General features: G+C 39.4%; 1 protein-coding gene across 46 annotated transcripts in view; it reads right to left on the bottom strand.

Annotated features, from left to right (window-relative positions):
* Positions 1-18,284, bottom strand: part of LOC110483451 (uncharacterized) — a 425,837-nt gene that overhangs the window by 214,794 nt on the left and 192,759 nt on the right. For 18 of the 46 annotated variants that reach the window (XR_014953368.1, XR_014953360.1, XR_014953366.1 and 15 more), the window contains one exon: positions 12,271-17,584. The exons of 20 other annotated variants lie outside the window; for them this stretch is intronic. The gene's annotated coding sequence lies outside the window, so the exon portion shown is untranslated. The remainder of the gene's footprint in view (positions 1-12,270; positions 17,585-18,284) is intronic. 8 more of the 46 variants (XR_014953359.1, XR_014953352.1, XR_014953349.1 and 5 more) reach the window with 1 other exon arrangement.

Raw genomic sequence — 18,284 nt, 5'->3', positions numbered from 1 at the left:
ACTACTAAGAACATTATCATGTACAGTTCAGAAAATGCCAGCACTCTTGGATCTTTGCTGCACACCAGCATTCCAAATCACTGAATCATAAAACAGTTGTGGTTGTAAGGGTCCCTAAAGATCATCTAGTTCAAATACCCCTGCCAAAGGAAAGGACACTTTCCACTAGACCAGGTCTCTCAAACACATGAATGTTGACAGAGAAAAGGCTTCCACCAGCTTTCTGGCCAACTTGTTCCACTGCCTCATCATTCTTATAAAAAAAATTTTTCTTCCTTAATATCTAATCTATGCCCACCCTCCTTCAGTTTGAAGCCATTCACTCCTGTCCAACCACTACAGGCCCTTGTACAAAGTCCCTCTTGAGCTCTCTTGTAGATTCCCCTTAGGTACTTGAAGGCTGCTCTAAGGTCTCCCCAGAGCCTTCTCCAGGCTGAACAACCCCAGCTCTCTCAGCCTGTCTTCATAGGCATTCCAGCCCTCTGATATTTGTGTTTCTTCTCTGCACTTGCTTGAACAGGTCTGTATCATTCTTATGCTGGGGACCCCAGAGCTGGATGCAGCACACCAGGTGGGGTCACACCGGAGCAGAGTAGAGGGGCAGAATCCCATTCTTTAATGTGGTGTCCACACTTCTGTACCTGCAACCACACTATGGTTGGCTTTCTGGGCTGCATGCACAAGTTGCCGGCTCATGCTGAGCTTTCTGTCAATCAACACTCCCAAGTCCTTTCCCTCAGGACTGCTCTCAATTCATTCCTCAACCACGTAGCCTTTATTTGTGTCTGGGATTGCCCCAGTCCAGGCGCAGGACCTTACACTTGGCCTTGTTGAACTTTGAGCTTAGCAAAGGCCCACCTCTTAAGCTGGTCAAGGCCCCTCTGGATGGCATCCCTTCCCTCCAGCGTGTTGACTGCACTGGACATTTTGGTGTTGTTGGCAAACTTGCTGGTGGTGCACCAATCGCACTGTCCATGTCACCAACAAAGATGTTAAACAGTGCTGGCTCCAGTACTGACTCCCGAGGAGCACCACCCATCATTATGCTCCACTTAGACACAAGATATTGATTGCAACACTTTGAGTGAAACTGTCCAGCCACTTCCTTATTCACCAAGTGATCCCTCCATCAAATCTGTTCCTCTCCAATTTAGAGGATGTTATGTGGTATTGTGAAATGCTTTGCACAAGTCCAGGTAGATTACATCAGTCGCTCTTCCCTTATCCACCAATGTGGTAACCATGTCACAAGAGGCCACCAGATCCGTCCGGCATGATCTGCCCTTAGTCAAGCCATGTTGGCTGCCACCAATCACCTCTTATTTTCCACATGACTTAGCACAGTTTCCAGGAGGATCTTTCCCATGATCTTGCCAGGCACTGAGGTGAGACAGGAACTGTCCTGCATTTCCTCAGGTCTTCCTTTTTTCCCTTTTATGTTTCCCCTTTTCCAGTCAGTGACAACTTCACTGGACTGTCATGACTTTTCAAATATGATTAAACCCCTTCCCTGTGTCTTATTGAAGTTACTCTTATCCTATACTTTGAAATTAATGCACAGTAAAACAGATAATTTGGTACTGGAGGTGATGGTAGAATGAACAGATATTGGGTGCTGAAGGTGACTGATGAGTTGAAGCAGTGGTCATCCTGTTGCACATCTGGACCATAAGATCCTGCTCCAAGTTTCTCCAACTAGATGTGTTAGAGATTCCATCATATCCTCTTCCTAAAGCAGGTATTTGCTACAGTACTAAGGCTGAGAAAACCAAAGATATTGAAGAGTCATGACAAGACAGGACCTCTCAAGGCAATCTTACTCACCCCAATACTCCAGCAACCCACAATTCAATGATCCTGAGCTGGCCCTTGGGTAGCCCTAGGTCCTTCTCCAAGAAAAACTCTTCTGTTGGGGATATGTTGCCTATTGTACCTTCCTCCCTGCTGCAACACAGCCTCTGCAGCATGGGATTAGATAAACTGCTTGAATTCCCTGAGCTTCACAAGGGGAGGAGGAAGAGCCTGGAAATGGCTGGTTCTTGGTTCTCTCAGCGGAAAGGGGGAGGGGGAGTAAAAACAGTCAGTTGTTTCTTTTTATTGACACTATGCAATATTCCTATAAATCCATCATCTGCAGGACAAGACAATTACGTGAAGAGCTAAAATCTACTCTCAGGTCACAAGCAAGGCTGAGATATCTAGGTAATATCAGAGGCACAATTACCTACAGAGAGGAAGCAGACAGCAAGAGGATGATAAGTACCAACAATTTGCTTATATAACAGGGGACAGAGAGGCATATATCTTCAGCAAAATAGCATCTCACTTCTTCCAAGAAACTGAACTGTAATTTCAGTTGACAGAATACAAACTTCTGGATATTATTTTAGCATAAGGAATAATCTTACTGCCAGCTTTGTTTCTGTGATGTGTCTACCTCGCTTTCCAGTTGCTCCAGTTAGCTGTTCAGAGATGCTCAGGCAGAAACTGTTTGAACAGGGACTGGAAAAATTCCTTTGATAAACCAGTGTGAAGTATAGGTCTGTGTTCATTGCCTCCCGTGGAAGTAACAGAATTAATTATTTAGCTGCTCATGGCCTTTGAACCTTAAGGGTTATGATCTGAACAAGAATACACCCTGTCCATGAAGTTCACTGAAATGCAGATGCTGAAGCTATGAAGCTAATTCCCCTCCATAAAGGCAATCAAAACACCCTGATGGCACCTGGTGAACATTAAAGGCAGCTTTGGTTTCAAAGTCAGAAGCCCTTGGGAAAAACAGAGGTCACATTTGTCAGGTCATTCTTTGCTCTCCAAACACTGCTTTCCTCCTTTCTGTCTTTATGTTTTCATTAACACTATCAAGGCTGACAAATATTTTCTTTCTTTTTTTCTTTTCTTCTCCCTCTCTCCCTGTCTCCCTTGATTTCTTCCACCATCTGTACCAGCCTGTTCTCCACTTACCCTCTTGATTAAGAGAGTGAGCTCATTTGTATGTTAAAGTAGCAAACCAGAGATGGTAAAGCCAAGTACATCTATTTTGTAATCATCACATGGCCATTCTTCTGTGCATCAGCCTGTTAGTCAACATCCATGCAGTGTTATGCATGGCAAGGAATTCTGTACCTTAAAGCAGAACCACCTCCCATGTGGCTCCTGAGGGTGAAACAAGCAGGGAACAGCTTTTATAGGAAAAGAAAAAAAAAAGGTCACTGAAGCACCTGTTTAGGAGTTTGTTTTCAAGGGAGGTTATTGACAGTAAAGAAAAATAAAGGAGTGGGGAAGAGGAGATTTCTCCTTACAGGGAGATTGTTCTCAACAGTTCAGTGGTGGTGAGTTCACATCCTAAGCCAGTAAGACTCAGAACCCCTTCCACAGATGCCACTCCTACCAAACCTTAGGTAGCATAGCTGAACTGTCTCATTATCTGTGGAAGCTACACTCATGGCAATACTTAATTATACACTTGCTAAGTCATTACATTTCATTACTAAATAAAACAGTGTTTCAAAGCTGGAAATACCTTGAGAAGTCAGAATTGCTGTACTCCTTCTAACAACTGTACAGCAGCACTGAAGCCACCTCCTTTAATGGGTCTAGGTACCTATGCCTATTATTATCTGCTGGTGAAATGGAGCAGCATGAACACATGTTGGCATGGCAATATAGGGGGAATTTGCTCCCAAGCAGGCCCTTACCCTGTAATGTTGTATATCTGTGAATACACCTAATCAAGAAGGCTACAGTATTTTAATGGATGAAAAAGTGCCTTTTTTCCCCTTAGAAAGGATTGCTATAGTGATTAACATCACTCCTTCTTAAAATCCTGCTATCTCTTACTTATGTGTAAAGATAATATAACTAAATAAGCCCTTTCATTTAAATTAAGTTTATAATTTTGTGCATAAGCAAGGTTTAGACTGCAGCATGGTACACGTGCATCCTGTCCTCCAGGCTCTGAGGGGATAGACTGCTACAGGCAGGTTGAAACACACCTTAAACTTAATTTCTGGAGATATTAAACTTTTGAGATCCCACCCACAAATAATAAAGACATCATTCTGCCAACAGTCATAAGAGCATGCCCAGGACTGAAGGCACCTACCACCTCCACAGTCTTTGGATCGCTTCCTCTGCCCACTGGCATATGTCAAAATAATTTGATCAAATATACTACATCTGTTTAGCAAAATCAGGGCTAATACAGATATCCTATATAAATCACCTATATCCTATATAAATCAGCAGAAGGTGACACTGAATTCTTCTCTCATATGTGTTCATGCAACCCAGAAACACTCTACCAAATTGCCAGGGCAATTAAGCCAGTGATAGCCTTCCACGCTTACCTGGACATAGAGTAAAGTGCAGAGTATTTTCACTACATACAGTTATTTTATTTACAGGTAGGTGCTGTGCTACAAAATATTGAGACACCAAAATAAAGAGGGCTGGGTAGGGTGAATCTTCATTTATTCTGGGTTCACTTTTTAAGGAACGAAAACAAGGGGTACTATTGGTGCTTAAAGAACAGCACTAAATGGACATGAAAGCAGCAGCTTTGCAAGAACTTTTCCCCGCAGCACAGCATCTGTCTGTGCTTCAAAAACTCCCCAAAATTTTGGTTATGACTGATCTAGCCAACTCTGCTTTTGCCTGGACACAGCCTTTGTTTTCCCTCTCTCCCTCTGTTTATAAGTGGTTGACACCTTAAAAAGCATGGCATTTTGCAGGGAGTATTTATTTTATAAAATCATCCTCTCATTTTTCTTTCCATCTGTTCTACCCCAAAGCACCTGCAAGAGAAAAGGAGGGTTATAGATTATCTGAGTGCCGGAGCTGCACCACAGACTATCACTTATTTCAGGAGGTAGGCCTGATGTACACAGAACGTGGGCCAGGCACTGGTGGTTGCCCCATGGTAATGTGACAGTCATCTGATATCACCATGAGCCCTGACACCTGCTCCAACGGTGCCAGGAGCTGAGGGTTTTCCCTGATTGATGTGTGAAACTGTTCATGGGGCTGTGTGGGTGGAGGATGTGGGCTGGCCCTGACACCACACCAAGCAGAACTTCCCTCTGACACTGCATAAGAAGACAGAACGAGATTCATACCTGCCCACCCACACAGACAAGCCAGCAGATATAAAAATACATGACCTTAAAAAACAGCACACAATCTCTCCATTTAATTTTTTTCCCCTTTCTCAGCAGCATCAGCTCTGAAGACTCGAAATCAGGTCGCACACAAAACAGGGTTGGGCTGTTGCCTTCACCACATTTGCTACCACATTCCTATGGCCACCCTCCTAGAAATTCCCTCAGATATTTCTAACTTTCCACTTCTCTATTTAATTAAAAAAAAAAGGGGGGGGGGAGGGGAGGTGGGTAAGAAAAAGAAAAAAAAAATGCACTTCTCTCTGTATGAAAAGTACAAGTTTGGCTGAAGAAAGTATCTATAAAATACAGAAGTAAACAACTTCTCAAGTCTATAAAAACAACCACTTCTACCACATATGCTCACCTATCTCCTGAAAGGAAATTCACTGTTCAGAAACCCTATACTCCACATGCTCTAATTAAGGAAAAAGGAAATAGCTTTCAGTCTCTTGTGCAAGGGCCAATGAACATAAGTCAAACATTCACCTACAACCATGAAAACACTTCAAAAAGAAGTAAAACAAAAACATTCTGCTAATTTCCCAGATGAATTTCCAGCAATGTTTCTGATATAGACACAATGGATAGGAAAGAGGAAAATAATTTACTGATGTGGAATCACACCTTTATAATCCATCCTCAGCCCTTATTATGCATTTGCGATGGAGGGATTTGCTCTTCTTTGCTTTAGCTGGTCTCCCAGGATGACATAAAATGGACAAAGTCACATCTCAAAAAAGCTACTTTCTGAAAAGCATTTTGGTTCTCTGGTCACACTTATTTCTGTAGCACCTCTTAAATATTGAGGTAAAGCTAGCAAGAGTCAAGGGATACACAGCCCAGTAAGTCTTCATTTACATCCTGAGTTTCAGGAAGAAAGTATTCCTCTTCCAAGTGTTTAGGAAACTCCAAAACTTCCTTGACATTGAAAAACTCTGTCTGTGGTGTAACTTTTTTATTTCACTCATTTCCAACCAGCTTACTGATGGTGAGTATTCATCACACTTGTATCAAAGAAGGAAAAAGAAAAGCACTAACCAGAAATATAATTTACATGCACATTTTCAGTTCCACTGAGCATCACAGTTATCTGCTCAAGTCTGGCCCCTTTGAGCTCATTGACAGTGCTGAAAGAAGGCAAGTTTTGAAATTAGGGATTGCTACCAAGGAATGCTCATTAAACAAGCCAGGTACATTTTTTTCCAAATCTAGAGACTTAAAAGAATACACTTCAGGTTTTCAAAGAGAATGCACTTCATTTTATTTGGGACAGGTGAAACTGAAAAGGAGACAATGACAGGAAAGATTACGTGTCAAGAGACAAGACTTGGTGTCAAGAGATGGATGCATCCTTGTGCCCATTCTGCTGCAGAGTCAGCTACAGCAACAATAATTGGGATACAAAGGTACAAATAAGAAATGTAATTCTTCTTATCTATTATATTTCACCATTTTTAGTCCAGTGTAAGACACACTGTTCCATAGATGCTAGTGCTATGGGAGATCTAGACCCTTCCATCGTGTTTTGCAAAATACAAGCCACCTTCAAAAACAGAAAGTAAATGCTAACTTCCTTTCTCCGTGTCTTTTATTTGTTGATAATTTCCTGGGAAAGTGCTAAACACTTCTGCTGAAAAGCATTGATCTGAAAATACTTTACTGCTATGGGCTATGTTACACACCAGAAACAAGCAAAGAACTCCAGAATCTTTACAGGTTTTGCCTATGCAATACCTACAGAGAAATTGCAATTTTGTATCTTTACAACTTTCTGTATCTTAGCACTGCTCATAGGAAAAAAATACATAATTCTGTCTGAATTAAAATTATGGTGATAATAAATTGTTATTATATATATTACTATTATTATTATTAGCAGTACTAACTTTTTTTATACAGCACCTTTTTATTCACAGAACTCAGGGCATCTTGCTTATTGTTCTCATTTTACAAATGTAAGACCTTGGGAACTTTGAGATGCAGTTTCTTTATTAAGGTCATACAACATGGCACTGACAGACCCTGGGACACAGCACAGGCTCTGCAATCTTTCCAGATGGTAGGCAACAAAGCTAGCTGCCCTGATTTTTCCCTTCTGTGTATTTTGTTCTGTTTCGTTCAGCACTTAACAAAGCACTGCTTCAAATCCTGGCTTTCCAGGAACCCAACTGCTGTTTTCTCTAGAACCACCCTGCTTTGTGCAACACTGAGCATCTACATGTACAAACACACTCAACCTCAATTTGTGCCTGAAAATTCTTCATCCTCCTGCTATCACAAGTACCCCTAGAGTGCACATTTGAAAAAATTAGATGGAAAAAACCTTAAAGTTTAAGATTCTGCCTTGTCTTTTTTCTGATAGGGCAAAAATATTATGTACTATTCCATTTTCTTCTCTTGGTCAGAGTGCATAATGTCACAATCATATCTACAAAAGTAGCATTTTTTAAATTGTTTGTCTTGGTTGTATATCCATTCTCCCCCTAAGACAGCAGCATCTTTGCCTCTCACCCTCAGCCAATCTGATAAATGCAGGCTTGGAACTGATAAAAGACAGCAAACATGTCAAAAACAAAAGAAAAAAAATTCTCAGCCACAGAGAGGTACACATTTCAGGAATAATAAAAAAGCCCACAGTGATTCCTCAATTGCAGATGATACCTGCAGAATGTCATAACCATATTTTTTCCCCCCACCTCCATTTCATCTTGAATAACTGGGACTGTCAGAACTCCCTTTAACAGAATAGAAATTTCCTTGCCAGCTACAGCTGTTGAAAACTTGGGCCAAACAGCCCAACACAGCTGGATGAATTATAGTAAGTTATAACAAACTCAAGGACCTTCAGCTACCAGCTACACATCTTTTCACTGCAGAGGTACCTCTGCAAATGGCAAAGTTGTAGAAGTCTGGCCTCCTGCAGTCCAACTGAAGCAAAAAGAAGCACCACAGAAAAGCTCTATAATTTGCAGTGTAAGTTCCACAACAAGGTCTTTGCATTGCAGTGCACTGTCTTTTTCTTGCCCTTACAAAACCTCCCATGCCAGACAGCAGCTCCAGATTCCGAGGCCTGAGTACATTGGCACTACCGAGTGAAAGAAGATTGAGTGGATGCAGTAACCAAAGCCTGCCCAGCACGCTCAGCCCTACACAACCTCTTCCTAAGCCAGATGTTTTCCTTTGCGTGGAAAAATGTTATTAATCAGGAGAGTAGCAAACACTCTTGTGGCTAATTGCAAAGGGTTTTCTGTAGTTAGGATTTCAAAGCAAGGGGCCTGAGAAGCAAGAGACCTTTTAAAGCTCTTCTGCCTATAGTATGCTGAGCTTTCAATTTTGAGACAAAATGTAAAGTTTTCTCATCTATTCATCCACTAAAAAATATTAACCAACTCAAGTTCCTGCATAACTGTAATACCTAGTACTTTAGAAGCACTTCTCTAAAGTTTCATTGTACATTTTCTGACAATTAACACAATAAATCAGTTATGAGCTTTTTCAGACTCAGAAATAAGTATCAGCTATTCAGACACATCTGCAATTACTGGTGGCAGGACAATGAACACCATGTGAATTGTCTTGCTAAACAAAAAACAAGTGGAATGGATGAAATAATTATCTTACATCAAACACACAGTGAGATTCCAGCTTATCTTCCTGCTCATGTCTCTACACACCCTCAACACAGAAGAAAAATCTCATCTTTTAAGCAAACAAACACATTTAGGCACCAACTAAATTAGAAACTCCATGGAGTCAGCAGATTATGATCTCATCACTTTTTTTTTCCTCCCAAGAATTTCCTTTCCAAACTGAATTTAATTCATTTGAAAAAATCTTAGCACAGAGAATATTGAACTCTCTGGAGGAGGCAAGTTGCTCAGTCATGAGTACACTACTCTTTCAGTCTGGTTTTAATTTGACTTAAACCAATTTATTAGTGTGATTTAAAGCAAACACTTGAAACCTTGTAAGAGTGGATGCCACAGAACTAAATGGCAACTATTAAAAATCAGCAAACACAAATGCATTTTAAAGAAAAAGAACTCTCCTGTCTTGAGCTAAATGTAATGTATAAAGAGTTAAATTTAGAACAATAAACGATTACTTTTTTTTTTCCCCCAAAGGCAAGAACTTGTAATTAACCCTCAAGGAATATCATCAACTTCCACATTGCTCAGTTCTCTGTTTTTGAGACATTTATGACAAAAATAAGCCCTGTGAGGCCCCATGGTGCAGAAACGCCCAAGTGCAGGTGTGTCTATGGATATTTGTCTGGTTTTGTTTCAAAATTTCCACACTGTGGCTGCTTATCTAGACTGTCCTATCCTTTCTATATTAATCTCTGTTTATTCTCCTGTTTGTCAGCAACAAAAACACTCACACACTCCCATTTATGGTCCTCTGGATCCCGCCTAGTAGCTGTGCTTTGACTCAACAAATTTCAGGAAAGTCAGTGCTGAGAAGAAATGTGCAACTTCCCAGACACATTGCTCTGGAAGGAAATGAGCTGTGCTCTGTAGGGAAAAGGAAATTGCTTTGGAAGTCTAGACCGAACCCTTCCTTTTCTATCCCTCCTCCTGTTCCCCCCTTGAATATATTTAAGACAAAACAAAAGAAAGCAGAAGGATGAAAAAAATTATTGGGCAGAGTTTCCACCTCTGAGCATAATAAAAACACAGGTGGATTTACCAGTGAAACATCAGCTAGAGGAAAGGCAGGAGAGACACAGGACTACAGAAGCACCTTAGAGACAAGGGTGTTGGCAGCATCTGGCAGAGCAAAATGGGAATCAGCAATGTGGTGAAAGGCAATATATTGCAGGCAGCCACCCTGATCTTCCTCTAGGCTGGATTTGTCTTTAGAATGCAGTAAGTAATGCAGCTGCTGATCTAGTTGTCTATGATTGTGACAGTGAGAGGGAACAGGCTGTAAGGTATTTAGTAAACTTCCCTTGTTTCCCTAAACTGAAGACACAGTGAGAAAAGCAGGTATGATAAGAATGGAAGTGCAGAGAAGCTTGAAACAATCAATTGAACTCAGCTGAATTTTAGGAGTCCATGGAGACTCTATGAACAAAGATAGAGGTCAGACAGTTTGACCAATAAGGCCATAATTGGGCAGGGAATGCCAGTAATAAAAATAATGAAACAAAAATATTAGGAATAAAAGATATAAGTATATTATAAGAGAAAATCAAGAAATCACCAGGTAGGTTTGGTGCTATTTGATTCAACTGTGGACCAGGAAACACAACAGCAAGCTAAGAGAATATTCCTGATTCAAAGAGCAATAGAATGACCAAGTGAATGGACAAAGAAGTTTCTGGGTAGTGAGGAAATATAATCAACATAAGAAAAAAATTTGACTGTAAATTAAAAAACTATTAAATGTTATGGCAGAGGAATTTTTAAAACATAACTTCACAATGGGCACCAAGGAAAGTAATCCTGTGAAGAAGAAAGCAAGAAAATACAGGTGCCCATGGGCACTTAAACTGCAGCATGGGCAGGCACCAAGTTCCACAAGCTTCCTTTATTTCCTGCTTAAATGAAAGGATATGTTTTGTTTGAGTTTGTTTGGTTTTGATAAGAAGCAACAAAAGGAGAAAGAGTGGGAAACCAATCCATCATAAAATTCTTCTGGTGCTCACCTTGGGAATTCTGCACAATCTGAGTACTGTGAATTCATGCTGGAGAAATTCACTGCAGTTTATGTGACCTTCCCCACACACACACATATAGGAAAAGGAAACCAGAGTTACATTAAGAGAGCAGTGGGGCTGCAAGATCACAACTTTCTCGTGCCCAAGGTCAGAGCTCAGGCATTGCCCTTGGTCTGTCTTCTCACAGAGATGCAAACCAATACACGAAGCAGAATTCTCAGCATTTTCTGTCCCACTCCCTAAGGAGAAAATATGACAAGACAACACTTTGAACCACCCTTCAGCTCCTGCTGGCACATGTCTCCATATGGAGCAGGGGAGAGGAAAGGGAAGCAGTGATGGGACAACGTATCAACCAAGAGTTCACAGGGAGGAGTGCTGCAAATGCCTGCTGAAATCACACCACTCATATCCTGAGATTATACTGGCCTACAGTGTGTGCTGGAGCTTAATGTTTGGTTTATTAGCTGTGCTACTTTCCAGTTAAAAAAAAAAAAAAAAAATAAAAAGGGGGAAAAAAAAAAAGGAGAGAAGGGTTTGAGTTTGTTTTGTTTCCGACCAAGTGCAGGAAAGAAATTTTATTCCTTAAGGAAAGTTCTCAGGAGTGGGAATGAATGTGAGGATTGTATATCTGAATCATCCTGTTAATTCCCTAAATCCCACACCATGTGGAGTTCAGATAATGTTTTCAGCTACCAAACTTTTTTAAAAAATCATTTAAATTTATTTTTCTAAAAGGAAGAAAAAAAATATAAAGAAGTGGTTTAGAGCTCCTCCCTTCCTAAATCACAGCTGGACCCAGAAAGACCAGTTTTGTTTTTAAACAAAGTCAGCAAATTGCCCCTAAGCTGGTCGGTTCCAGTAATTGGCATCAGGGTAATAACAGTCACTCAGTCAATTTCCCCTTTGCCAGACCAAAAATAACCATTCAGCCAAATTCTTCCCAAAAGTGTTTATTTCAGCTGAAGCAAGTACAGTTAGGTTGCAAACACGTCTTTCTCACAGTTGGAAAATGAACACCTCTATACATAGCGTTGTTTCTCCACCCGTCAATGTACTCAGAGTTACCACTAGACATATAAGAGATTCAAAATAATTAAAAGCACCCCCTCCCTTTCTTGTTAGGAACAGCAGCAACAGAATTACTTTTATCAGATGCTGCCTGTAAAATATAGCCTTTGTGTTGTTTACAGCATGTTTGTAATGCACTAGAGGAAAAATACCCGTATACCCTACAGTCATTAGAAACTTATGGTGATTACAGGGACTAATAAATCAATATAAAAGCACTTTTCATATTTATTTGAGGCAGGTACATAGTTTAATCCACCTAAAAAGTATAAAATCATCAAAATCACAGTAAGTTTTCCAGACATTAAGTTAAAGCACTTCCAGTTAACCAGCTTGGGCATGCCAAGTAGCCACAACATTATTTAGTGTACTTACAGCACAGAGAGTTTGAAGTGCAGAGGTAGCGTGAAGCTTGATCTGCACAGTCCTTCCAAGACACCCTGCCACAAGGACACTGAGCATGTGGCTGAGAGCAGGGGCTGTAGAGCAGTATTGGCAAAGAGTGATCCATCTAAATCTCCTAAGAGAATAGAGACATTACATAAAAGAAATTTGAACAATAATAATTTAGAATCAATAAAAGCAGGCATTTCACACCACTATGGCTACTCCTGTCCCCTCCCAGTCTTCAAGAACAGGAGAATCACACCTCAGTTGCATCCCAATAGATAAAAACTGGCATTATTCCCAGAGCTTGGAAAGGAAATGGGTGCCAAGGTTGGGCATAGGAGAATAGCATGGAGTTCACAGACACAATTGTTTAATAACTTTTGAAAACTTTAGCTGAGTCTACTGGAACAAGAATATTAACTAAAAGGAGCAGCTGAAAACATTTTTTCTGCCTATGGTAACTCAGCATGAAACAGTAGAAGGAAATAACAGTCAGCTTGACACAGGATGGAGCAAAATCTGAAGGAATACTGGATATAAACACCAAGAGATAAAGACCAGAGTAAGGTACTGATGGATCTTAATGAGGTCACATCCAAAAGGAATTGATCTTTAAATTCTGGTCTGCAAAATACAACACATTTCTTGAATTACATAGCTTTAAGTTAACTTTAAAAACATAATAGGAAATGAAATATTTTCATTTGTTACAATTCTCTTCTAAGAATGGATAACAGGTCCTAGAGTTTCAATGCAAATGAGACAATATGGTAGCTGTTGTTGCATCTACAGAACTGCATTTGTGTAGACATGTATATATGTATGCACACAGTATAAGACAACTTTATCTACAAATAAACTATATAAGGTTTGTTTCAGACCTGAGAAATGGCTTGTGCTTCCAAAAGATATTTTTCTGGAAAAAGTAATGTAATAGAAGACATTTCTTCTCTGAGCCACATGGTGTTACACACACAATTTCCACTGTAGTGGTATTTGCAAGCATGCAATACACACTTATTCCCCTCTCCCTTCTTTTCAATTGTTTGACATGCATCAGTTGACCAAAAATAATTACTCATAAAAATACAGTATCTACAAAAAAAGGAAAAAAAATTAAGAAAAATTAAAAAGAGTAAGGTGTTCTTCTTACTAACCCACTTGGCTTCCTAGACAATACTTAAAAATATGTATTTAATTTTCCTGAAAACAAAGCAGTAGTATTTATGTTTTGTACATAGGCAAAGAATAAAACCTTCACAATGCAACTCTTTAAAGCCCCATAATTTACACTCTGGTGTCATAAACCAGCAATAAAATATTTTTGAGATAGCCATAAAATTGTGATCCAAGTTCTTTCTTTTCAAAATCTCTGCTTCAACTCAGCTGTTAGAGTCTGAGCAGGATTATTTACATTTAATCAGTGGCAAAGTCCACATGTAGTCTGAACTGCTCCAAAGTTTGTCTGTTTTCTGATGGATCCTCCCAGCTCAGGCTCACCCCCGTGCCTGAAAGGGGCTGGACATTTGCTGCAAATGCTTTCACCTAAAGAGGCATCTATCACTGAAGCCAAACTGCTGCCTCTGAAATAACATGGAATTTGGGGCAAGGAAAGGCAGGGCTGTCAGTGAGCATCAGCTTTCTAGTGGTTTGATGATGGATGTGGAATCTGGGGGCTGGTCTTGTAGCCGGGTTTGCCTCAGCTCCCTGGATTTCACTGTTTCCAGAGCCTGCATCTCTGAGGTAATCAAGCGCTGCACCAACTAAACCCAAAATTTCCCCCACATATATGAAACATGATATTCTGTGAAATCTTTGAATCTTACCCAGTGAATCTGAGATACCCAGGATCTTTGAGCACATCCAGTGAATCTGAGAGTGAAAACAAGAATCAGACCCCCTAGCATCTGACTCCTGCCTTACCTTTTGGGCTGCCAGAAGCTATTATCCCCAGCCCCAGAGATGTCCAGGGCAGCTAGAACTAACTCCGTGGGCATGGATGAGATACCTCAAGGATGCTGTGTCTGCCTTACAGGCTGTGATCAAATTCCAACTACTTCTAGACAATCTCTGTACAGGAGATGCATTTGTTTTGGCTCTCTTATTTTAACTTTCAGATCCAAATAATAAATTAAAACAAAATAATATTCCAACCCAAATCAGATGGAAAACAAAATTTGAAAACATACAAGAAAGGTGTCACACACACACCAGGAAGCATATTTCAACTTCTTCTCTAACAAAACAAAGTAAATAAGAGGAAGTATGAAACATTCCACATTCAGAGGATGCTTCACCAGAAATAACAAGTTCTTTAAAAATTATTTGAGGTTTCAGACTACACTCAATGCAGTCAGCTGGGACTTTGCACTTTATTAGTGGGGATATAAGAAGATAAGACATTGCAGAAGATGAAGCAGTGAGCTCTGACAATACAACACACTATTACAGAAAGTGCCAAGTCCAGGTCTTACAGTAAGGTGTTTTGACCCAATCAGAATCAATGAGAGATTATCTTTGATTCTGTTGTTGACCCACAAAGACATCTGCCTATTACTGCAATGAGTGATCAGTAGGATATTCCAATAGCTGAGATGATGTCACACAGAAACTACATGGGAAACTGGTAGACATTGTTACATAAAATGATAAGGCAAAAGCTTGAATTTTGGTCTTCCTAATACTCATTCCTTTACTTGACCACAGGAAGCAGGCTACAAAATACAACCCTGTTCAGTGAGAAATATTACAGTCAGGAAGTGCATAACAATTTAATTACTCTCATTGCTTCTTTCTTCAAAGTATAAATTCATTTTACCAAATAGGTATTTTTTTTCACCATTCCCAGATGATAAGGGTTGTGTCATTTTTTACATTTATTTTAAGGTTTCAAGAATGTAAACAGTCTCCTAGTATTTCCTTGGCAAGACAAGCATCAATGATGACCAGATACAGATTTTAAAAGGTTTTCCTGCATGCTTCACAGTCACGTGTTGTGATTTTGTTTTTCAGTTGTAGGTTTTACTCAGCTTGGAAGTCAGCATAGTCAGTATTTCAGGATATTCAAGATTCCTGGAAACCTCTAAGAACCATAACATGTCAGGCCCTGATTTGGGAATGTGCCTACTTGTTTAACCTCAAGCACAATACCTAACATCTTCATTACACAAAACTTTAATCAAGCATTTAACTTTGAACATATATTGAAGTGCTTTGCCGAATCAGGAAGGATCTGGACCTTTTTAAAGAGCAGCATTGTTAATTGACTGCAAAGATGTTATATCCTGCAACTTGGCTCTTAATGAGCCATGCCTACTGGCAAGCAGCTCTGATAGCACACAGCAGCCAGCTGGTCCTCGGCAGCCGGGCATGTAGATTGCTGCATTACTCATGGGGAAAGAAGTACATACTCCCCTCTCTCAAATAACTGCAGGACAGGTTGCAGCTTGCTCCAAGTATGCTAGTTCGTGTAGATACCTGGCCACTAGTCACCGTAATTGAAAAAAAAAAAAAAAATCTCCTTTTTACAATCATCTATAGTACAACACTGAATTGATTTACTTAAATGGTGAAAGAATACATAAGGCAATAAAGCATCTTTTACAACTGGTTAAGCACTGAAACAAAGCTGAGACCTTTGATATCTGCAGGAAGGTTGCTGGTAAGGATATTCTAATGCACTGAACACTCACAAAATAAAAGGAGATAAAAAAAATCAAATCTCATGTTTGTTTCCCTCATATTGTTTAATCTTTTGGAGCTGCACCAAACTGTAGATGCTACTTCCCTCAGACTTTCTGCAGAACCTGGTAACAAGGACATGCAGTTTGGGCACAAACTGAACAAAAAAAGTTTTGAAAAGTGTAAATATGTTTGAGAACAGGTAAGTAAATAATTTATCAAAGCCACATCCTTAGTGAAAAAAGAATTCTATGATTAGGAAGCATGTTTCTAAAATTCTTTCTTTAGTATCTTCAGCAACCTAACTTCAAAAAGCTGAGGTAATCACACTCTGCCATGACACAGGCATGTCCAAATAATTTTAATTCAAAGTTAAACTCACTACAGAAGCTCTAAATTCATCCTAAGTGTGGAATTATCCATTTTGTTCATGTAAATGTTACCATCCATTATTACAGGTGTTATTTTGAGAAGCTCAATTGCCTGCTTATGGAAAATGTTCCCTGGTGTCAGTAAAAACTTTGGTGGTGTTCGTCAAGGGAACATTTGCTCTTTCTATGCTGTGATTCTTCACTTGTCATAGACTACCATATTACAGAGCCCAAAAGCAAAAGAATGTTGAAATAATGCAGCTCCTTTAGGCTAGTCCAGATTAAAATCAAGCTTCTCACATCTTTCTCAAATAAAAAGCAAAGTTAGAGGAATTTAAGCAAAACTTCATGTACTTTTATTTTAATTGTAACAGAATCAACTTAACATCTTTATTCCTTCTCCTTTTTCCCAAAACTCTTTATACAAATTTCTCAGGTCAAATAATTACTGTGTGTACTTTTCTGTGTTCTCTCTGTACATTGTGCACTGCTTTTGCATTGAATCAAACTATATAAGCCCTCACTTTCAGCTGGAACTCTTATAAAGCATCGTCATTCAAATGAAAGAAAATATCCTAGCAGTGTAATCTGTTTTTTGTTTCTTCTCCTCCAGCTAACATTGCCGCTTATTTTGGATGGGCAGTTGGCCTGTAGTCTCTAGTTACAAACTTTTACATGACAAATAAAATGCAGAAGATAGTTTAAAAAAAAATCTGGACACATATTGTGTGAAAATACTTTTCCAAACTTCTCTGAAAAGTATAGGCCAAATACTGTAGCCGCTGTTACAAATAATTTCTAATATGCCTCTGATGAACAAAGTTATCTTCAACCCTTTCAGCTGCTGTAGAATAGTTACATTTCAGCACAAACAGTACCACTTTGACATACTTCTGTTACCTTATTTGTGGCATCTTAGGTAAGGCCATTGCTGTTTATAATAATTAATTTTGTGTTTGAAGAATCCTTGTAGAAATCCACAACTAATGGAACACATCAGAAGAATATCAGATTTGACATGATTTTCTTTTTTCCCCCTTGAAGATGGAGCTGCTTTGGATACACTCTCAGAATCTCTTAAGTAACATGTGACAAGGAGGCATATGTTCTCTTTATGTCACTTTATTCAGAACTACAAATTAAGGGTTTTTTCTTCTTCTTTATGATTCTCAGCAGTAGTTTACACCATGAAAGAGCAGTGTAGCTTTCTGGTTCTTCCACCATCTCCAGTGTCCTCTAAATGATATCTGAAGGATGGAAAGAGTGTCAGCTCTTCTCTCACCACAATATTTTGATTCCTACTCATATTTTCAAACAAATTCTGAGAGATTTCATTTAAACCAAGCCTCAGCACTTGTGGTTTTCTTAGACCACAACCCACTTCCAGGGCTTTCAGTTTGCAAAAGTCATCGGAACATTAACAATTCTTCTCCCTTGAATCACAGATATTGCATTCTCATTTATTTATCTTCCTGTAAATAAATTTTCTTACTTCAACAGAAATTAGATACATCCTACGCATCTAATCAGCACAATCACAGTACTTCAAACCCAATTTTAATCAAAGCTATAGTGTCCAGACTATTTTTATATACAGCTACCACAAGTGCCTATTTTAGTTGTTGTGGAGAATTCTGCATTTTTCACACATCCCTCTCTACTTATCAATGAATAATATATCTCTGTGTAATTAATCTTCATATATACCTAATACTCAGGACTTAGAAATGACATAGATGAGGCATGATGGAAGTAGGTCATTCTGGCATGGCAGTGTTTACATCATGTCTCCATTTAAACCTGATCCCCAGGTTTACCAGTGTGTTCCCCTTCCTCTGCCCAGGAGGATACAAACCTGGAGTAGAATGTCTGATTCCAGCATGTTTAAAAATCATTTGCTCTTTTCTGCATTTGCTTATTTTATGCCACCAATAAATTCCTCCTAAC

The sequence above is a fragment of the Lonchura striata genome, chromosome 2 (genome assembly GCF_050655825.1).
Source record: "Lonchura striata isolate lonStrDom1 chromosome 2, ASM5065582v1, whole genome shotgun sequence".
Lineage (NCBI taxonomy): Eukaryota > Metazoa > Chordata > Aves > Passeriformes > Estrildidae > Lonchura > Lonchura striata.
Note: the sequence above shows the minus strand (reverse complement) of the source record. Positions and strands in the feature narration are given on the sequence as shown.